This window comes from Chiloscyllium plagiosum, unplaced genomic scaffold (genome assembly GCF_037043375.1).
Source record: "Chiloscyllium plagiosum isolate Xiang-an unplaced genomic scaffold, Cpla_swu_hap1 HiC_scaffold_48, whole genome shotgun sequence".
Taxonomy (NCBI): Eukaryota; Metazoa; Chordata; class Chondrichthyes; order Orectolobiformes; family Hemiscylliidae; genus Chiloscyllium; species Chiloscyllium plagiosum.
Genome location: NW_028270186.1, coordinates 48126761 through 48145325, shown reverse-complemented (window position 1 = coordinate 48145325; position 18565 = coordinate 48126761). Strand labels below are relative to the sequence as shown.

Sequence of the window (18565 nt, the reverse complement as noted above, 5' to 3'; positions counted from 1 at the left end):
GGAGGGCTTGGAGGCCTTCGTGATGGGGGATGGAGGGGTATAGCAACTGGATGTCCATGGTGAAGATAAGGCGGTGGGGGCCGGAGAAGCGAAAATCATGTAGGAGGTGGAGGGCTTGGGTGGTATCCCAAATGCAAGTGGGGAGTTCTTGGACTAAGGGGGACACGACCGTGTCGAGGTATGCAGAGATGAGTTCAGTGGGGCAGGAGCAGGCTGAGACAATGGGTCGGCCGGGGCAGTCACGTTTGTGGATTTTGGGCAGGAGGTAGAAACGGGCGGTGTGGAGTTGTGGGACTATGAGGTTGGAGGTGGTGGGTGGGAGATCTCCTGAGGTGATGAGGTTATGGATGGTCTAGGAGATGATGGTTTGGTGGTGGGAGGTGGTGGGGTCATGGTCAAGGGGGAAGGAGGAGGAGGTGTCTGTGAGCTGGCGTTTAGCCTCAGCAGTGTAAAGATCAGTGATCCAAACTACCACTGCGCCTCCCCAAACTCACCATCAAACCGGCAAAAACGCAGTGGGAGATGAGCCATTGTTTCTGCTGTCTGTATTGGCTGGAAATATGCAGAACATGCTGCCTATTATGGTGGTGCAGGCAGAGGAGAAGATGAATAATTGATAAAAACAATTAGATCAGTTCTGAGGGAAATAAACTTGCAGAGTTTGGGGTACGTATGGGGAATGAGAATGTGAGATTCTGCTGCAGAGAGCCAGCTTGGATTTGATGGGCCTCTCTCTGTGCTATAATGCATATTATTTGGACCTACTTAACTTGCTCTGGTCACCAATTAAATTGTCATTGAGGTAAATCTGCTCAGTGTTCCTACTCAGACCAACACAGGCTGTCCCTCCACAGCAGGAGATAATGTTTACTGTTTTATACTGGGTTCGGGGGTGGGGGAGGGGAGGGGGGTGTAACGGTGTGTATAACAGTCTGCCAGCATTTAACTGAAATGGCAAAACACCAGTGCAGCCACACTAGGGACCGACTCTGGAAATGTGGGGAATGCCAGAAGGGAATTCTTTACCCATCCCACCTGGAAACTGGCCAAACCAGTCAGACTGGGGAGAAGCTGTTCACCTACTATGTGTGTGTGTGTGTGTGTGTGTGTGGTGGTGGGGGGTGGGTGGGAAGGGATTCACTCAGGCATCCATTCTGCTGAGACACCAGTCAATTTACTCATAACCACAAGTTGAAGGATTTTTTTCTCTTGTTCACACCAAGTAATGAACAATGGTTTTGGCAGTTCATAAAGTTTTGCATATAGAGAACTTAGTTTTGGAAATGTTCACAACATCGTTGAACATGCATATTCACACTGGGTAGAGACTTTTATTTTCCTTTATTCATTGCAAGAGTTGGATGTTGATGGGCTATTGACATCCATCTCAGAACCATGTATCATGGGGTTTGTTTCTGATGCCTTGTTATCTAACGGGGATAAAAACAGTTTCAATTAGCTTTCTGTTAAATGCATGGCAATCAAGTCAATCCCATAACTCTCAGACAGATTAGTTTCTTTTGAAGGGCTCTCCATCTCCCCAACCTCCTCCATCCTCACCCCCAACAGTACAATAGTCTCACAGAGTCTCTTTGTGACTCTGAATGAGACAATCTGATCAGCTGCTTCTTTCCATACTCCTATGTCGGGTTGGATCTTAAACTCCCCTTGCTGCAGTTGTGACCCTGCATCATCGTACAGAGTTGCTCGTATTTCATGTCTTGGCCTTTCAGTGTTCATGATACTGCATGTAGCTTCTTGGGTATGGGGCCGACAGTGTAAGAGTTTAGCTCTTTCCTTCCACCAACAGCAGTAAAATTATACTCCAACAAAACTTACAGTAAAAGCAGCATGAATACCTAAAAATGAAGTGTCAACCTGATGAAGTTCCCAAAGAGGACTACTTGTGTTCCAAACAGCATAAGCAGCAAGTGATAGACAGAGTGAAGCAATCCGGGAAACAACAGAATAGATCGAAGATCTGCAGTCCAGCCATGGACTGTTGTCAATGAAGTCAGAGCACAGCTGGAGTTCTGAGGACAGTTCTCTTCAAGATATTAACCAACAAGAACGTCAGACTGGATTAATCATCATAAAACTCAAGTCCTTTTGATATTCATATATTTACAATCAGTATTCAATTGACCAAATGTAGCTGAAGGTAAAGATAATCTTCAAGTGATTGTAACAGTGGAGACATCTGAATACTTGATCAGCAAATTAAAGCATGTTGTGTTTAGATAGTAATAATTTTAAAGAAATTTTTAACAAGTAAGGTGACTTCAGTATAATGGAAGAAGTTGATTGGTGGGTAGCTGATAATCTTGTTTTAATCTGAAGTTAATTTAGGATTAGTTAACAAATAAACACATGGTAGGGAATCCCAGCCTCATGGAGTGCATATCCAGTTCCATGTGGGAAATCCAAGACACTTCTTGTCTGAGCGACAACCACAAGAACACGGAGGTGACACGGGAAATGTCAGGAACACTCGTTTGACCACAGCTAAAGTACTGCACACATTTCTGATCCCCACATTCCAGGGTTGATGTGATCACACCAGAGAGGAGATTGATCAGAATATTTCTCCGATTGGAAATGTCTGCTCTGAGGAAAAGTTAGATAGACTGGGGATGATTTCTGAGGAGGATGAGCTGAGATTTAATTGAAGTTATAAAATGCTGAAGAATCTAGATCGAATGGATAGGGAGGAGCTATTCATTAACAGAGAGGTCAGAAACTGAAGGTTTTAGATTGAAACTAATTCTCAGAAAGAAGGGGAGGGGAGACTTCATTTCACTCGGAGATGGTGAGGAGCAGGAGCTCACTGATGGGGTGGCAGAGGCAGTAACCAGCATCACATTAGGACAAAAGGTTATGGATGTAACTGAGATGCTGGAACATGCAGGGCTGCGGACTAAAGTCTGCAGAATGGGATCAATGTGATTTATTTGACATTTCTCCAGCATATTAAACTCAAGTCGAATTTGAGAATTTATGAGCATCATTAGTCTTGATATGTCGGAATAAATTTATCAGAAAGTTGCAGCACAGACCTCGGCCACTTGGCCCATCCTGTATGTGTTGGCTGTAATAGAACTATCCAGGCTTTACAGCATTCTGTACTCACCATTGACAGCAACAATTTCAGACTGTGAACTCTGCCCTCTATGTTCTTATTATCTGTTTTTCAATGTATTTCTTTGACAGCTGCACTCCTTGTTTCCTAGTTTCGATCCCATCCCGAACTCTATTCCCTGTGGCCTTGAGGGACTACCATTTCTGCTGTTTAATCTCTCCTGCCTTCCCCTGTGTGACAGACTGTCTTTTTGTCCTTGTCTCACCCCCACCTTGCTCACAACCTGTTACATTTTTTTTTAGATTACATTAGATTAGATTACATTACAGTGTGGAAACAGGCCCTTCGGCCCAACATGTCCACACCGACCCGCCGAAGCACAAACCACCCATACCCCTACATTTACCCCTTACCTAACACTACGGGCAATTTAGCATGGCCAATTCACCTGACCTGCACATCTTTGGACTGTGGGAGGAAACCGGAGCACCCGGAGGAAACCCACGCAGACACGGGGAGAATGTGCAAACTCCACACAGTCAGTCGCCTGAGGCGGGAATTGAACCCGGGTCTCAGGCGCTGTGAAGCAGCAGTGTTAACCACTGTGCCACCGTGCCGCACATTTCTGATGGTTCCCAGACCTCTGTGACTTCACTGTGTTCCCTGGGTCAATGGCACGAGTTTTGAATTCTCTTCCTCCAGAGATAAGTGGAAATCTTTCTGGTTGCAGTTTCCCCCAGCTTTTATTTTTAAAAACAGAGCATTTGTATCAGAGTCAAATATTCGTGAGGCTCCATCCACAATTTCAAGCATTTGGATGTAATCTGTGACCCTCCCACAGATGTGCAGGTTTGCTCTATTGGCTGTGCTAACATGGCCTGTAGTGTGCAGGTTTAGCGGGTTGGGTTAGCCATGGTAAATGAGAGGTTATGGAGGTAGGGTGGGAGAGCAGTTCATTGCAGGCTCGATGGATCGAATAGCCTCTTTCTGCACCTACGGGATTCTGTGACTCTAACTAGTTGTGATTGTTGTCACGTTTTCCTCATGCCAGGTTCATTCAGCTCAGGTACACACGCTGCCTTTGTGTTTCTGTGGGTTCTCACTCAATCCTTTCCTTCTGTTTTACAGCAATTTCACACTGTACGTGAGGGTGAGAATGAATTTGTAAATACAAAAACTCCAATCAAAACCCGCACAGGTCAGGAGCTGTTTCTGCTGCTGGCATCACTCACAAGGAACAATAAAATAAAGGTTCAGTCACAAATCTTAGAGGAACACAGAGGTTATAATCACCAGGAAAGGCTAAACAGCTTAAAACTCTTTTCTCAAGAGGAGACTGAGAGACAACCTGGTACAAGAAAGATGTGCAGGTCAGGTGAATTGGCCATGCTAAATTGCCCATAGTGTTAGGTAAGGGGTAAATGTAGGGGTATGGGTGGGTTTCGCTTCGGCGGGTCGGTGTGGCTTTGTTGGGCTGAAGGGCCTGTTTCCACACTGTAATCTAATCTAATCTTTGTGCCTGTGTTTTCAGAGATTTGTGGTTGAAATCATTGGGATGGAAGCATGTTTTATTGCCCCAGGTCATCAAAGGTGCTATCTAAATGTGCATCTTTCTTTCTGTCTGAGTTAACAATCAATGGACAGGTCAATGTCTGAGTGTCTTACCAAATCCCTGATTGAATCTGTCTCCCCCACAAACTCAGGTGCCTCACCACTCACTGGGTCATGGAGAAACTCTGCCGTTACAATGAGTACTGTCTTTGCTGTCACCGCTCCTCGTACTTCCGCCTAATCCCCACTTCCTATCATTAAATCCCAGCTTCCTCTAGTCCACCCACATGGACATGTTGAAGAGCATGACAGGAGATTGGATTGAAACCGAGAGTTCAATAGCCAGAATGAAAGAGGAAGGAGGAAATAAACCGGGTTTGTGGATCCCATGGGATACAGACTCCAGGCTGAGTCCATTGTGGGCATTCCCGCAGTAATACGGGACAACATTCCACGATGAGAGTTAAACCTGGGTGGCAGGAGAGGCACACTGAACATTAGCAGGTTTAAGCTCAAACACAGGAGGTTTGCTCAGTCAGTAACAGTGTGTTAGACATGGATGTGAAGTGAGCAGCGAGGGGAAATGTTGACACAAGCTGCAGATGGACAACTTTCACTGGAAGGGGAGGTGGACATTCAGCCCCTCAACCCTGCTCTGCCATTCAAAACTCTCTAAACTCATCAATAAACTCCTCTGCAACAGACAAGATGAATATTGAAAAACTAACCATCTGCAAATGCTGGGAAATCAGAAATTAAAAAAAAAATTCAGCAGGTCTGGCAGCATCTGTGGAGAGTGAACCTTTCGGAACCAGTGACGGGTCAGGTGACCAGCTGCAGCTGACCATTCTGCCTTTCTGTAACCCTCTCTGAACAGGTTGTGGTGCGAGGGGAATGAGACTGTCAATAACAACTGAGAAAACAGGAGGACGTTCTCAATCAGAATAAAACCCATTTTGGTCTTTCACTTTTAATTCAACTGCAAAAATTATTCATTATCATCACATAAATAATAGGCCAGAAATCAACTCTTCATGTCACTGGGTCTCGGAAACTGTGTTAATTCTGACCTTGACCAGCCTACATGTGAATCCAGACCCTGAATAATGGGGTTGACCCTGGACCATCTTCTTGGCAGTCAGAATGGATGACAAATGCTGCCCCAGCAAGTGATGCCGTGATCCCATGAACAAACAAAATAAATCCAATCGCTGTGGTTACTTGTGAATTTGCCGGTGTTTCACCAAGCTGGATATCTGAGCGAATTGCTTCCGATACTCAGAGCAAGTGAATGGTCTCTCCCCAGTGTGTATTCGCTGGAGTACAGTGAGGCTGGATGGTGTCCTGAACCCAGCCCCACAGTGAAAGCTACTGAATGGTCTCGCACTGGTCTCCTGTAACCAGGAGAGATGATATTCACCATCCCGAGGGATACTGGGTAAAGATACCTCCAAAAGGGATCTATTGAGAGTGGACCAGGAGAAACTGCTCTCTTTCATGAAAGAATCAATAATGAGGAGGCACCGATGTCAAGGGATTGACAAAAGAAGCACATGTAACATGATACAAAGTGTTTTCATGCAGAGACAGTTTATGGTCAGGAATGCACTGCCAAAGAGTACAATGGGAGCCAGGTATAATGAAGAGAATAGAATTGAACAGAACAGTTATTGGAAGAGGACGAATGGGAAGGTTTATGGGGTAAAGGTAGAAGAATAGCATTCGGTGAGGTGATCTTTTGGAGAGCTGATGAGCCAATCAGCCTCCTTTTGTGCAGTAACAATTCTGTGGACATTTAATTTCTGAGCCCTCTAGGGAAATATCAGGGCAGGGTTTGTAAAGAGGTCAGACTGAATGAGGGTCTTGGTGAACAAAAGCGAGACACAGATACAGAGAGGTTTCAGGATAGATTGAATCAAATGTTACCAATTTGCACGGCAACCAACATTACAAATGGGATTCAATAAGAGAGTGGAATTAGAGCAGCAAATAAATCTTGAACATTTATGCAGCTAAAGGGGATGCTGGGTAAAGACACCGCAGTTAGTGCTTATTTCATTCAAGACATATCAGCCAGGGTGCACATCGTCCTATATCTATCCTATTGAGCTCTTGAAGAATTTTGTTCATTTCAAGTGTTTCATATTTCAGTCCTCCAGAGAAGACAGCTTCATGCTCCTTAATCTCTCCTGACAGGAGAAAGCTGCTAATAGAATTCAATTCACTGGGGAATGTTACTGACTGCTTCATGGATTGGAATTGGCAACTAAGACTGTAAGGTTACTGTATAAACTATCTTCAATTGTATTGCCAGATTGCCAGACACATGTGGGGCTTTAAGAAAAATAACTTACAGGCATTGAGTGTCAGAGCGCCTACTGTTGTGTGGACATCCTGTTTAGATACGATCTATTGATAATTGTTAGAATCAACTTATACAGACTCCATAGAAGTGGTCAGAGCATTATAACGGTTATCAAAGCTGGTAACACATTTCCCATGGGTTAAAAGTCGTATATGATAGAGTAGGAACGAGTTTGGCTAGTAAAGTCGTTATTCAAAATCATCCTAATTTACTTTCAGAAACAAGTGAGAGAAAGCCACATTATTGCATTAGTCCAAATTTAGAATTTCAGGAGAACTAAAGGGAGAGCTGGTGTTGGGAGCTGTAGTAATGAAGGAGATAAACTTGTTTTACAGAGAGAGAGTTCACAGATGGGAAACTCAGCTTTAACATCACATTTAACGCACCCAGTTTCGCAGGTCCCGAACATTATACATAATATGGAAGGGGAAAGCAGCATTCCCAGCCCAGAGAAACCATTCGTGTTGTGCATGTGGTTGAGGATTTAACTGGTCATGTGATCTGGGAAGACACCATTATGACGGGACCAGGGTGAGGTTGTGTAAACGTGGGGACTGTGGGAAGGAATTCACTTACCCCTCCCAGTGGGACACTCACTGACACAGTCACACTGGGAAGAGGCTGGTCACCTGCCCCATGTATGGGAAGGGATTTACTCACTCTTGCAATCTGCTGAGGCACCAGAGAGGGCACAGAGGATTTAGACTCTTCACCTGCTCCATGTGTTAGAAAGGATTCATTCAAATCTCTCTCCTGCAGAGACATCAGTGCGTTCCCACCGGGGAGAGGCCATTCACCTGCTCCACGTGTGGGAAAGGATTCGGCCAGTCTTCTGATCTGCTGAGACCCCAGTGAGCCCAATCTGGGGAAAGACCATTCAGATGCTCAGTGTGTGAAAAGGGTTTCAGTGATTCATCCCTCCTGCTGATACACCAGAGGGTTCATACTGGGTAGGAGTTGTTTACCTCTCAGTGTGACAAGGGATTTGCTGCATCTTCAACATGACTGAGAGACCAGTGAGTGCACACAGGGAAGTGGTCATCCCCCTGCTCCGTGTGGGGTAGAGTTCACACATCACTGCAGGACTCTGATTCTGCAGTTACTGTTCATCAGAGTCAGGACCGGACCTTGTATATGATGACACTGTTGGAATATTGATGTTGTTGTTGGTGTTAGCCACATTAACTGGGCTGGAGTTGACTGAATTTATAATCCCATTTCTGAACCTCAGGATGTCTCTCTGAGCACAAGGCTACACCAACAGCAATGTGACAATGAGCAGGAATTATCTGTTTTGATTTATAGTGGGATTGAAGCACCTCTGCTTCAAAGCACCAGGTACAAGGTCAGAGGCCAGCCTTGGTCAACGGCCTGTGTGGAGTTTCCACATTCTCCCCATGATAGTGTGGGTCCTCTGTTTCCTCCCACAGTCAAAAGATGTGCAGGTTAGGTGGATCAGTCGTGCTACGTTGCCCATGGTGTCCAGGAATGTGTAGACTAGGTGGATCAGCCATGCGAAATGCAGTATTACAGGGATTTGATGGGCCAATGCTCTCCTTCCACACTGTAGGGATTTTATTCTATGATTGAGGATAAACGCTACACAGCAGGGTGTCCCTGGAGAAGGAGCATGTGGTGTGTATCAATGCTCTCAATGCCTTTAGACAGAGGTGGGCACCGCACGGGATACGTGCTTTATCTCTGTCGCTGCCACCTCCCTACAACTCTACCTTGATTTAGTCCCTTCTCACTTTGTCACTTGTAATGGTTTGCTTTGCCTGTAAGGGGTCTTGTTTGGAAATATTCAATTGGTTACACGGGTGACTTACTGCTGGTAACAAAAAGCAAAATGGCGTAATGATGATGTTGATGGTGGGAAGGTTGCACAGCTGTGAGAGATAACATTCCTGGGTAGGAGAAATGGGGGGGAAAAGAACGCTTCACAGCTCACAGAACGAGAACTGAAAATCAGTTAAATCAAACCAAAGGTTCAGTCAGGGAGGGAATATTTCTCTGGAGTTTGAGTAACTGGGAAGTGATGGTTTCCGGGAATAGACAGGATTTTGTTTTACAAGGCGTTTGAAATTTCAAAAACATGTTATATTCAGATTTTTTCGATTCTTTTACTTTTATTCTGGGATAAACCTGAATATAAGGTTTGCAAATTTATTTTTTTTTAAATGTAAAAGACAAATATTAAATAAAATCCATCAAACCTTCCTTCACTGAAAACTGATGCAATCTCCTGGAGAATCCCTGCCCTGCCTACTTCTTCCTACTTGGGCTCCATGGCTATATACATACCTGGGAGATAGCAGGAAGCAGCTATTCGGCTTTTCAATCCTGCTCCACCAACCAATGGGAACCAGCTGACCATCCAGCTCAGTCACCTGTTCCTGCTGTGTTCCAATCCCCTTAGATATAGTTCTTCGAGGTAAATTCAGCGAAGTCCTCCTTTGGTTTCACTGCCTTTTGTTTCAGTGGCGTTGCGGTGTTACTGTGTGGGTGTAGACAGGGGTAATGTGATGGTGCTGCCTCCTGGAGGATGCACTCAGCATCCCTCATCATCCTGCAGTAACATCAACCGCGTTTCAGCAACTAGAGATAGAAACCATTTCCAGGATATGGGCATCACTGGCTCAGCCAGCATTTAAACCCCATCTCTAGTTACCCGTGTGAAGATGGTAGTGAGCTGCTGTCTTGAACCATTCACAGTCCATTTGGTGCAGAGAGACCCACAATACTGGGAGGGAGAGTGTTCAGGATTTTGGCCGAGTGAGTCTCTATCTTTGGTTCTTCAAATGCTGGTTAACTTAATCACGATCTGCACATGATTTTGAGATTTCAGTCTGCAAATCTTCACCATTTAGCACCCTGTATAAAGGAATATGTACAGGTTAGAAATTCAGAACAGACAATTCTAATTTCTCTGGAATATTTTTCCCCTTTCTTCCCCCAAAGCTGTAACCCTCCAGCCCACTTACACTCTCCCACCATTCTGCCTCTGCTACCCCCTAATGTACACCCTCCACATTCTCATGGAGTTGCTGATAAACAGATCCATGCCACCACTTCCCGTCCCTGGTTAGACGCTGCACCCTTTCTGGGTTCACTTCCTTTCCCTTCAGTTGCTGCAAGTCAGTAATTTAACAGCAGAATGAAACAAAAGGAAACAGACAGGGAGGTGACAGATCCTGGACAGAACAGGAACCTTCAGTCTGAGGGAATGGGTCAGATCCTTCTTCGTTCCCCATAGGTCGATTTCCAGCGTTACAACAAGTTGGGGATGGAACTTGGTTCCACGTGGGTGTGATGGCACATTGACACCCCCCCCCCCCCCCAAACCGATCAATACTATAAGTAGATGCGTCCCTTCTCCAGCCAATCAGTGTGAAATGCTTTCTGCTAGTTACCCAAAACAAATGCTCCAGAACACGCCCATATTCCGTACATGTACAATGCCAGGTTTCCCCACACGTGTGGTCCCTGCCTCAGGGATTGTGGGAGTTGTTGTCCCCATGAAGCCTCTGGAAAGTGAATGAAAATTGTGGGCTAGAGGGTGTTGGATCCCCATTCAGACACACAGGACATGTGGGCAGTCACTGGGTTTTACGGAGACATCTGCTTAGACAACCTGAGTTCTGACGTAAGGAATATACATTCAGCCAATTGGGGGGTGGGGAGGTTAATAAGGGGCAGCAAAGTTTAAGAGAGGTGGCTCAGTGGCTAGCACTGCTGCCTCACAGCGTCAGAGAGCCGGGTTTGATTCTAGCCTTAGGCGACTGTGTGGAGTTTACACATTCTCCCTATGTCTGCGTGGGTTTCCTCTGGGTGCTCCGGTTTCTTTCCACAGTCAAAAGATGTGCAGGTTTGATGGATTGGCCATACTAAATTGCCCACAGGGTCCACGCATGTGCCAGTTAGACAATTAACAACAGGAAAGAAGGGTTACAGGGAATGGATGGGTCTAAATGGGATGCTCACTATAGGGTTGGTGTGGACTCGATGGATGATTACCCTGTTTCTGCACTATAGGGACTCTATTATATTGTCATGAAGAAGAATGTACTTATCTCAATGCGTTCTGAATCTGTGGAATTCCCTATTCAAAATGCGGTGGATGCCTGGGCAATGAGCAAATTTACTGAAGAGATACAGATGTTTCATTTGCAATGAGTTGAAGGGTGAGAGAGGGCAGGCGGGAAAATCCAGCTGAGAGCGAGGTGAGCTCAGTCATCATTGTATTAAATGGTGGAGCTGGTTCGAAGGGCTGCATTGCCTCTCCTGTGCCCAGGGCTTATCTCCTTACGGTAATAACTGGAAAGCTGAACCCAAAACTCACCACCTTCACAAAATGCAGGATACTCAGGTGGATTAGCGTTCCAAACTTAGATAGTGAGGAAGCGAGTAGGAGATAATGATTTTGCAATTTTACACTGAGGGGAGACAGTGATTTACGGTTTTCGACTGTGTAGGACATTCACAGCGTCCAGAATACTCCATTGGGAATATCTATCCTATACTTTACTACAAAGCCAAGGTCTTTGACAATGAGTTATCTCAGAGAGCACCTCTGGGCCACCCAGACGAACCAACCCAACCAACCTGTAGCACAGCATTTCAACTCCCCCTCCCACTCCACCGAGGATATGCAGGTCATTGGACTCATCCACCGCCAAACCACAACAACCCGACGGTCGGAGGAGGAGCGTCTTATCTTCCGACTGGGAACCCTCCAACCGCAGGGGATGAACTTGGACTTCACCAGTTTCTTCATCCCCCCTCCCCCCACCTTGTCTCAGCCGGATCCCTCCAGCCCGGCACCGCCTTCCCGACCTGCAGTCTTCTTCTTGACCTCTCCGCCTCCATCCTACTCCGACCTATCACCCTCACCTTGACCTCTTTCCACCTATCAAATTTCCAACGCCCCTCCTCCAAGTCCCTCCTCCCTACCTTTTATCTTCTCCTGCTGAACACTCTCTGCTCATTCCTGAAGAAGGGCCTGTGCCCGAAACGTCGAATCTCCTGTTCCCTGGATGCTGCCTGACCTGCTGTGCTGTTCCAGCAATAAAGTTTCAACTTTGACAATGAAACCAAAACACCGCCTCACCTCGTAATCTGATAAAAGACCTGAGAAGTCTGGTTGAATTTAGAACACAGATGGAAAGTGGGAAGATTAAATCCAATCCCAAGATCCTGTGCTTAAACAAAGGAGACTACAATAGGATGAGGCAGGAGTTGGCTAATATAGACTGGAAGCAAAGACTTTAGGGTGGGACAGTTGACAGACAGTGGAGGAATATCAAAGCAATTTTTCAAAGTGCTCAGTAAAAACATATATCAGTGAAAAGGAAGGACTGTCGGAAAAGGAGTAATCTGCCATGGGTGGCTAAGGAAATAATGGAGTCTGTCAAATTGAAATAGAAGGCATACAAATTGGTAAAAACCAAGGAGAAACCAGGAGATTAGAAAAACTTCAAAGATCAACAGAAAGCTTGATGGGATTCGGGATAAAATGTAATGAGTAGCTATCTCCAGGGACAGAATAGCAGTTTACACTGCTGGAGGGGAAGCTATTGTGTGGGGAACATATGGCCACTGTAATTGTTGGAGCACTTAACTGTTACCATAGAGATAATCCTGATCAAGTTAAAAATCACAGCACACTCCAAAAACTTGTATTTCCAAATAAACCTGTTGGACTATAACCTGGTGTTGTGTGGTTTTTAACTTTGTCCATCCCACCCCAACCCCGGCTCCTCCACATCAGAATCCTGATAGACAGCCCCACTGAAACTGAAGTGCATGTCAGGTACTTGAGGGAGCCAAAGGGGCGTGGGGGGAGGGGTGTGTGGTTTAACCACAAAGTGCTGAACTGAACTAGACTTTTTAACTGCTGTTGCCATGGAGATAATCCTGAGAGATAGTCTCTATTCAAAGTCACAAACCACAAAGGTATACGAATGGGAGTGGCACATCGGACAGGCGGGGAGTTACCTGATGCTGCCTGGAGGTGTTTTGCACGTAAAATATCCAGGTAACTACCATGTCTCATCAATAAAGACTCAAAGAAGACCTCTCAGAGTTCTGTACCTAGTTATTCCTATCCAGCAGGGTTCAGGAATATGAGGACACAGCAGTCAGTCTTCACAGTGGAGGATACGAAGACCATGCCAGGAATTGATAAGGAGACTGAGGAAGGTGAGGACCTAGAAACAACAGTTATCATGAAAGAGTTAGAGCTGGGCAAGCTAATGGAGCTAAAGGTAGACAAGTGGGCGGCACGGTGGCACAGTGGTTAGCACTGCTGCCTCGCAGCGCCAGAGACCCGGGTTCAATTCCCGCCTCAGGCGACTGACTGTGTGGAGTTTTCACGTTCTCCCCGTGTCTGCGTGGGTTTCCTCCGGGTGCTCCGGTTTCCTCCCACACTCCAAAGATGTGCAAGTCAGGTGAATTAGCCATGCTAAATTGCCCGTAGTAAAGGGGTAAATGTAGGGGTATGGGTGGGTTACGCTTCGGCGGGTCGGTGTGGACTTGTTGGGCCGAAGGGCCTGTTTCCACACTGTAAGTAATCTAAAAAAAAAAGTCTCTTTGCCCTGATGGAATACATCCCAAGATACCAACAGAGTTAGGGGGAGAAATAGCAAATGCACTTAGTCATAGAATCCTACAGCAGAGACAGGCACTTTGGCCCAAACTGGCCCATGCCGATCAGAATGCCCATCCATGCTAACCCTATTTCCATGCACTTGACTCATCTGCTTCTGACCCTTTCCTATCCATGTATTTGTCCAAATGCCCTTTAGATGTTGTTAACAGACCTGCCTCAACCACTTCCACTGGCAGTTCATTCCATATACATACCGCCCTCTGTGTAGAACAGTTGCCCCTCAGGTTCCCTTTTAGTCTTTCTCCTCTAACCTTAAACTGATACCCTCCAGTCCTTAGTTCCCTGGGAAAAAGACTGAGTGCATTACCACAAAGGTATAAGAATGGGAGTGGCACATCGGACAGGCGGGGGGTTACCTGATGTTGCCTCTCCTTACCCAGGCCTCTCATGATCTTATACACTTCTTTAATATATTCCCCCTCGGTTTCCTCTGCTATAAACCAAAAGGTCCTCGCTTGTCTAACCTCTCCCTGTAACTCAGACCCCTGAGACCCGGCATCATCCTTGTAAATTTCTTCTGCACCTTTCCAGTTGAATAACTGAAACCTACACTGCATCCATCACATTTCCCGTGTTTCCCCACGGTGCTGGAATCGACGTGACAACACCAATGGATTACAATCCATGATCGATAATTCACTCCGTTATAACAATCCCATTTTCATAGCTTTTTCCATGATGCAGGAATCCTTTTGTCTTTCTGGTTTCATGGTTAATTGTCCTCATACAAAACCAATCTGGGGCTTAACTGTTCCTGGGAAATGTGCCATGATTTTTTAGACTTTCAAAAACCAAATGAAATTTCTCTCCACAGTCCCCACGCTAACATGGAATTCGCTGTCTCAGTACTGTTTTCCAGCCACACTGACATTTGAAATATTCGTTCACGGGCAGAATGCACACCTTTCCTTCCAGATGAAAAGGCCAATGATATCCAGATCGGCACGGATCAAGTAACTGTCAAAACTGAACATGAAATTCAATGTGAATTTCTCAACTACAAATTCCCCCTTTCAGTACTCTACAACAGAGAAAACAAAGTGCTGGAGCTCCTCAGCAGGTCTGGCAGCATCTGAAATGGTGACAGAGGCAGGAAACATTGCAGCCTGGAAGAAGTGTTCAGATGATTACACCAGGAACGTGCGCTTGATGACCGGTATGGAGAAGATGGGGGCATTGTGTTCAACAGTTTTATACCAGAGACTCTGACCCCATTTTATTCCGTGTTTCTCTGAGATTCCCTCTTTTCAGAAGCAGGCAGGAGTGGGAAGCAGTGGAGAATGTAAATGATGTGTGACCTTCCTAGTGAGAGGATTCGAGTACCGGAGCAGGGATCTCTTTCTGGAAGGGCCTTGATGAGACCACACCTGGAGTACTGTGTGTACCTTTGTTCCCCTTTCCCAAGGGGAGCTAGCCTGGTTATTGAGAGAGAGTAAAGGAGGGTCACCAGCCTGAGTCCTGGGATGTGTAGATAGTTAAGGGCTGCAGATGCTGGAAGTCAGAGTTTATACAATGTGGATCTGGGGAAGTGCAGCAGGTCAGGCAGCATCAGAGGGGCAGGAAAGTTGATGTTTTGGTCAGGACAGTTTGTCAGTCCGGATGAATAGTCCTGACCCGAAACATCAACTTTCCATCCCCATTGTATCCATGCTGGTCATCAAGCGCCTATTTATTCTAGTCCCACGTTCTGGCACTCCGTGTAACATCTTGGTGTGATCATCTAAACACTTCTTCAAGGCTGCAATGTTTCCTGCATCTGTCACCATTTCAGATGCTGACAGACTTGCTGAGGATGTCCAGCAATTTATGTTCTTCTTGCAGATTTCCACCATTTTGCTGAAGCACATAGAGTCATAGACATGTATACAGCTCCATATTTTGTTGACTCACATTTCTGAGATGTCAGGACTGATGGCTGAAGAGGGACTCAATCCTCGTTTAATCTTCCTTTTCTTTGGCTTTCTGAGCTGCTGACTACATCACTAATATTCTACCTCCCATTCCCTGACCCGAATCTGACCCATCTAAGCCGACACTTTAGTTCCCAACCCCCTGCCAGACTAGGTAAAACCTCACCAATGGAACTGCAAAAGCCCCCATCAGATTTGTCTCAGCTCTGCCCAGGGATAACCGGTCAGGCTGGTATAGGACCCACCCAGAAACAGTCCCAGTGCCTGAAGAATCTAAACCTTTCTCTGGTACACCATTTCCCCAGCCACACATCCAGCTGATCTACCCTCTTATTCCTGCTCTCACTAGCACATGGCACTGGGAGTAAGTCTAAACAAAATAAAATGGGGTTATCGTCTCTGGTACATTTCAGGAGCTACATCTCTTCAAAGTTTGTGTGAAGATTTGAAGCTCGGGTGCTCGTTGTTGTGGTTCTGTTCGCCGAGCTGGAAGTTTTTGTTGCAAATGTTTCGTCCCCTGTCTAGGTGACATCCTCAGTGCTTGGGAGCCTCCTATGAAGCGCTTCTGTGGTGTTTCCTCCGGCATTTATAGTGGCCTGTCCCTGCCGCTTCCGGTTGTCAGTTTCAGCTGTCCGCTGTAGTGGCCGGTATATTGGGTCCAGGTCGATGTGTTTGTTGATGGAGTTTGTGGATGAGTGCCATGCTTCTAGGAATTCAGAACAGCCAGGGAATTCCTAGTAGCATGGCACTCATCCACAAACTCCATCAACAAAACACATCGACCTGGACCCAATACACCGGCCACTACAGCGGACAGCTGGAACTGACAACCAGAGGAAAGATCACAGAAGCACTTCACAGGAGGCTCCCAAGCACTGAGGATGTCACCTAGACAGGGGACGAAACATTTGCAACAAAAACTTCCAGCTCGGTTAATGCATCTCTGCTCTCCCTATATCTAGCTTTCAGGCCCTCATCCCTCTGTTTAGCGATGTCGTTGGTATCTGTGTGTTTCACCACCACGGGCTGTTTAACTTCCAGCTCCAGAAAGTCCTGCAGCCGCTCCATGATATTGCGGATCCAAGCTTTATGGAGGTAACATACCATCCTGGATTCACGTCTGTGGCCACAGCAGTGCCCGCCCTAACCCTGAGCGTTGAATCCCCTGTCACTATAGCCGTGTTTCCTCTCTTTCCTCCCGCTGTGTGCAGCGGAGCTCTCTCTGGCGGCATGACCCTAGCTGTTGCTGATTTCCCAAGAAGCTACCCCACCCATTCCCGCCCTTACAGAATCCCAAGCGGGATACAGCATCTGTATGAGAAGGGGATGACCACTGGGGACCCCTGCACCCCCTTCCTGAGCCTTTTACTTGATCTGATGGTCACCCATTCCCTTTCTGCCTGTGTAGCCCTCACCTGCAGTGTGACTAACTCACTAAACGTGCTGTCCATAACATTCTCAGATGCTCCACAGTGAGTCCACTCACAGCTCCAGGTCTGAAAAGCAGTTTCCCAGTAACTGCAGATGGACACACTTGCAGCACACATAGACGTCAGGCACACAGGAAGCGTCCCTTATTTTCCACATTGTACAAGAGGACCACACCACGGGTCTGAGGTGCCATATCACAACATCTCTCTACATTCATCTCGTTACACCCATTAAGAAAATTTAAATGAGTGAGCAACCTTTCTTCACTTCAAACATGTACATTATAATAAAAAAAAACTTTACTTCAGCAGATATGTCATACTTTAAAAACTTAAATACTCCGCAGGTATCTCTGAGAAATTGGCTGTTCCCATTGGGACCACGTGAATTATTGAATGGCCTGAACCAAACCTGAATTTCAGCTTCACCTTCTCCCAGTCTCACCTCACTCTGTTTACACCCAACTCCAAAACACTCTCATTGAGCCAAGCAGCACTCTCAGTACAGCCTTGTCATTTTCATTGTCTGTTCACACTTACACTGCCCTCAGCCTCCTGTACTGTTCCAATGCATCTCAATGGGAGCTCAGGACCAGCATCTCATCTTTCAGTTCAGCCCTTTGTAACCCCAGAGTCAACATGGACTTCAGCAGTTTCTGGATGAACAGACAGTTGTCAGAATCTGGAACATTTCACCTGAAATGGTGCTGGAATTTGTGTCCACAAGGAAATTCAATGAGAAGCTTGCAGGGAATTGGAAGTAGGGAGTTTACAGGTTATCATGAAGTGGGTGACTGGGACTAAATCTGGCATTTGGATAAATCTGTGCTCTCTCTCAGGCCAATACCTCCTTCCACAGCTGCAGGGTCAAGAATTGAACACATACCCAAAGGGTGATCTGACCAGGAACTTGAACATTTTTCTGCTGTTTGCTTGACAAAACTATTGGTGATATTTTCCCAGACTGAACAGACAAACCTTTATCGTTCCACAGTTAAATGCCAATGATATTCAGATCCTGACTCTGCTGACTGTAGAAACTGTTTTTGAGATCCCAGTCTCAATTATTCTCAATTAATATCCTATAAAATGAATTCGCAAAACAAAGCTCACAATCAGTGCAAGGTGAATAGTGAAGGCGAACACTTCTCTTGGTATGTGTTTGATGTGTAAACGCTCCTCTTTAAATCGCCCCGCTCCCCCCAAAAGAAGACATGTGCATGCTTCTTGCTGTACCTTGCCTCAAATAAAGATGGCGGCCATAACCCAGGACCTCTCCCTGCCTGAGGCCCACAGCTGTTTTCCCCTTTGCTGCAAACATGGGACCAAGATTTTCTAATTTAGATTAACAACCTGCACAGAGTATGACTAAACCCTCCCAGTCCACAATGATACATCTCATCCAGTTTCTGCTGCCACTCTCCCCTTTCTGCCTCCTGCAAACACCAAGGGTCATCACGGGTTCTGTGACCCTTCAGCAGAACCGAAGACAGCTGGGAAAAGTAGAATCCCTATAGCGTGGAAACGGGCTCTTCGGGCCAACAATTCCACACCCACCCT

At 46.1% G+C, this 18565-nt stretch overlaps 1 long non-coding RNA gene across 9 annotated transcripts in view; it reads right to left on the bottom strand.

Annotated features, from left to right (window-relative positions):
- Positions 1–1289: 1289 nt before the first annotated feature.
- Positions 1290–18565, bottom strand: part of LOC148135915 (uncharacterized) — a 53492-nt gene continuing 36216 nt past the window's right edge. For 2 of the 9 annotated variants that reach the window (XR_015754837.1, XR_015754839.1), the window contains exon 9: positions 8372–9869. This is a non-coding gene — a long non-coding RNA (uncharacterized LOC148135915). Of the gene's footprint in view, positions 1431–8368; positions 9870–13120; positions 13205–18565 lie in introns of those variants that run through there. The other 7 variants (XR_015754840.1, XR_015754845.1, XR_015754838.1 and 4 more) reach the window with 7 other exon arrangements.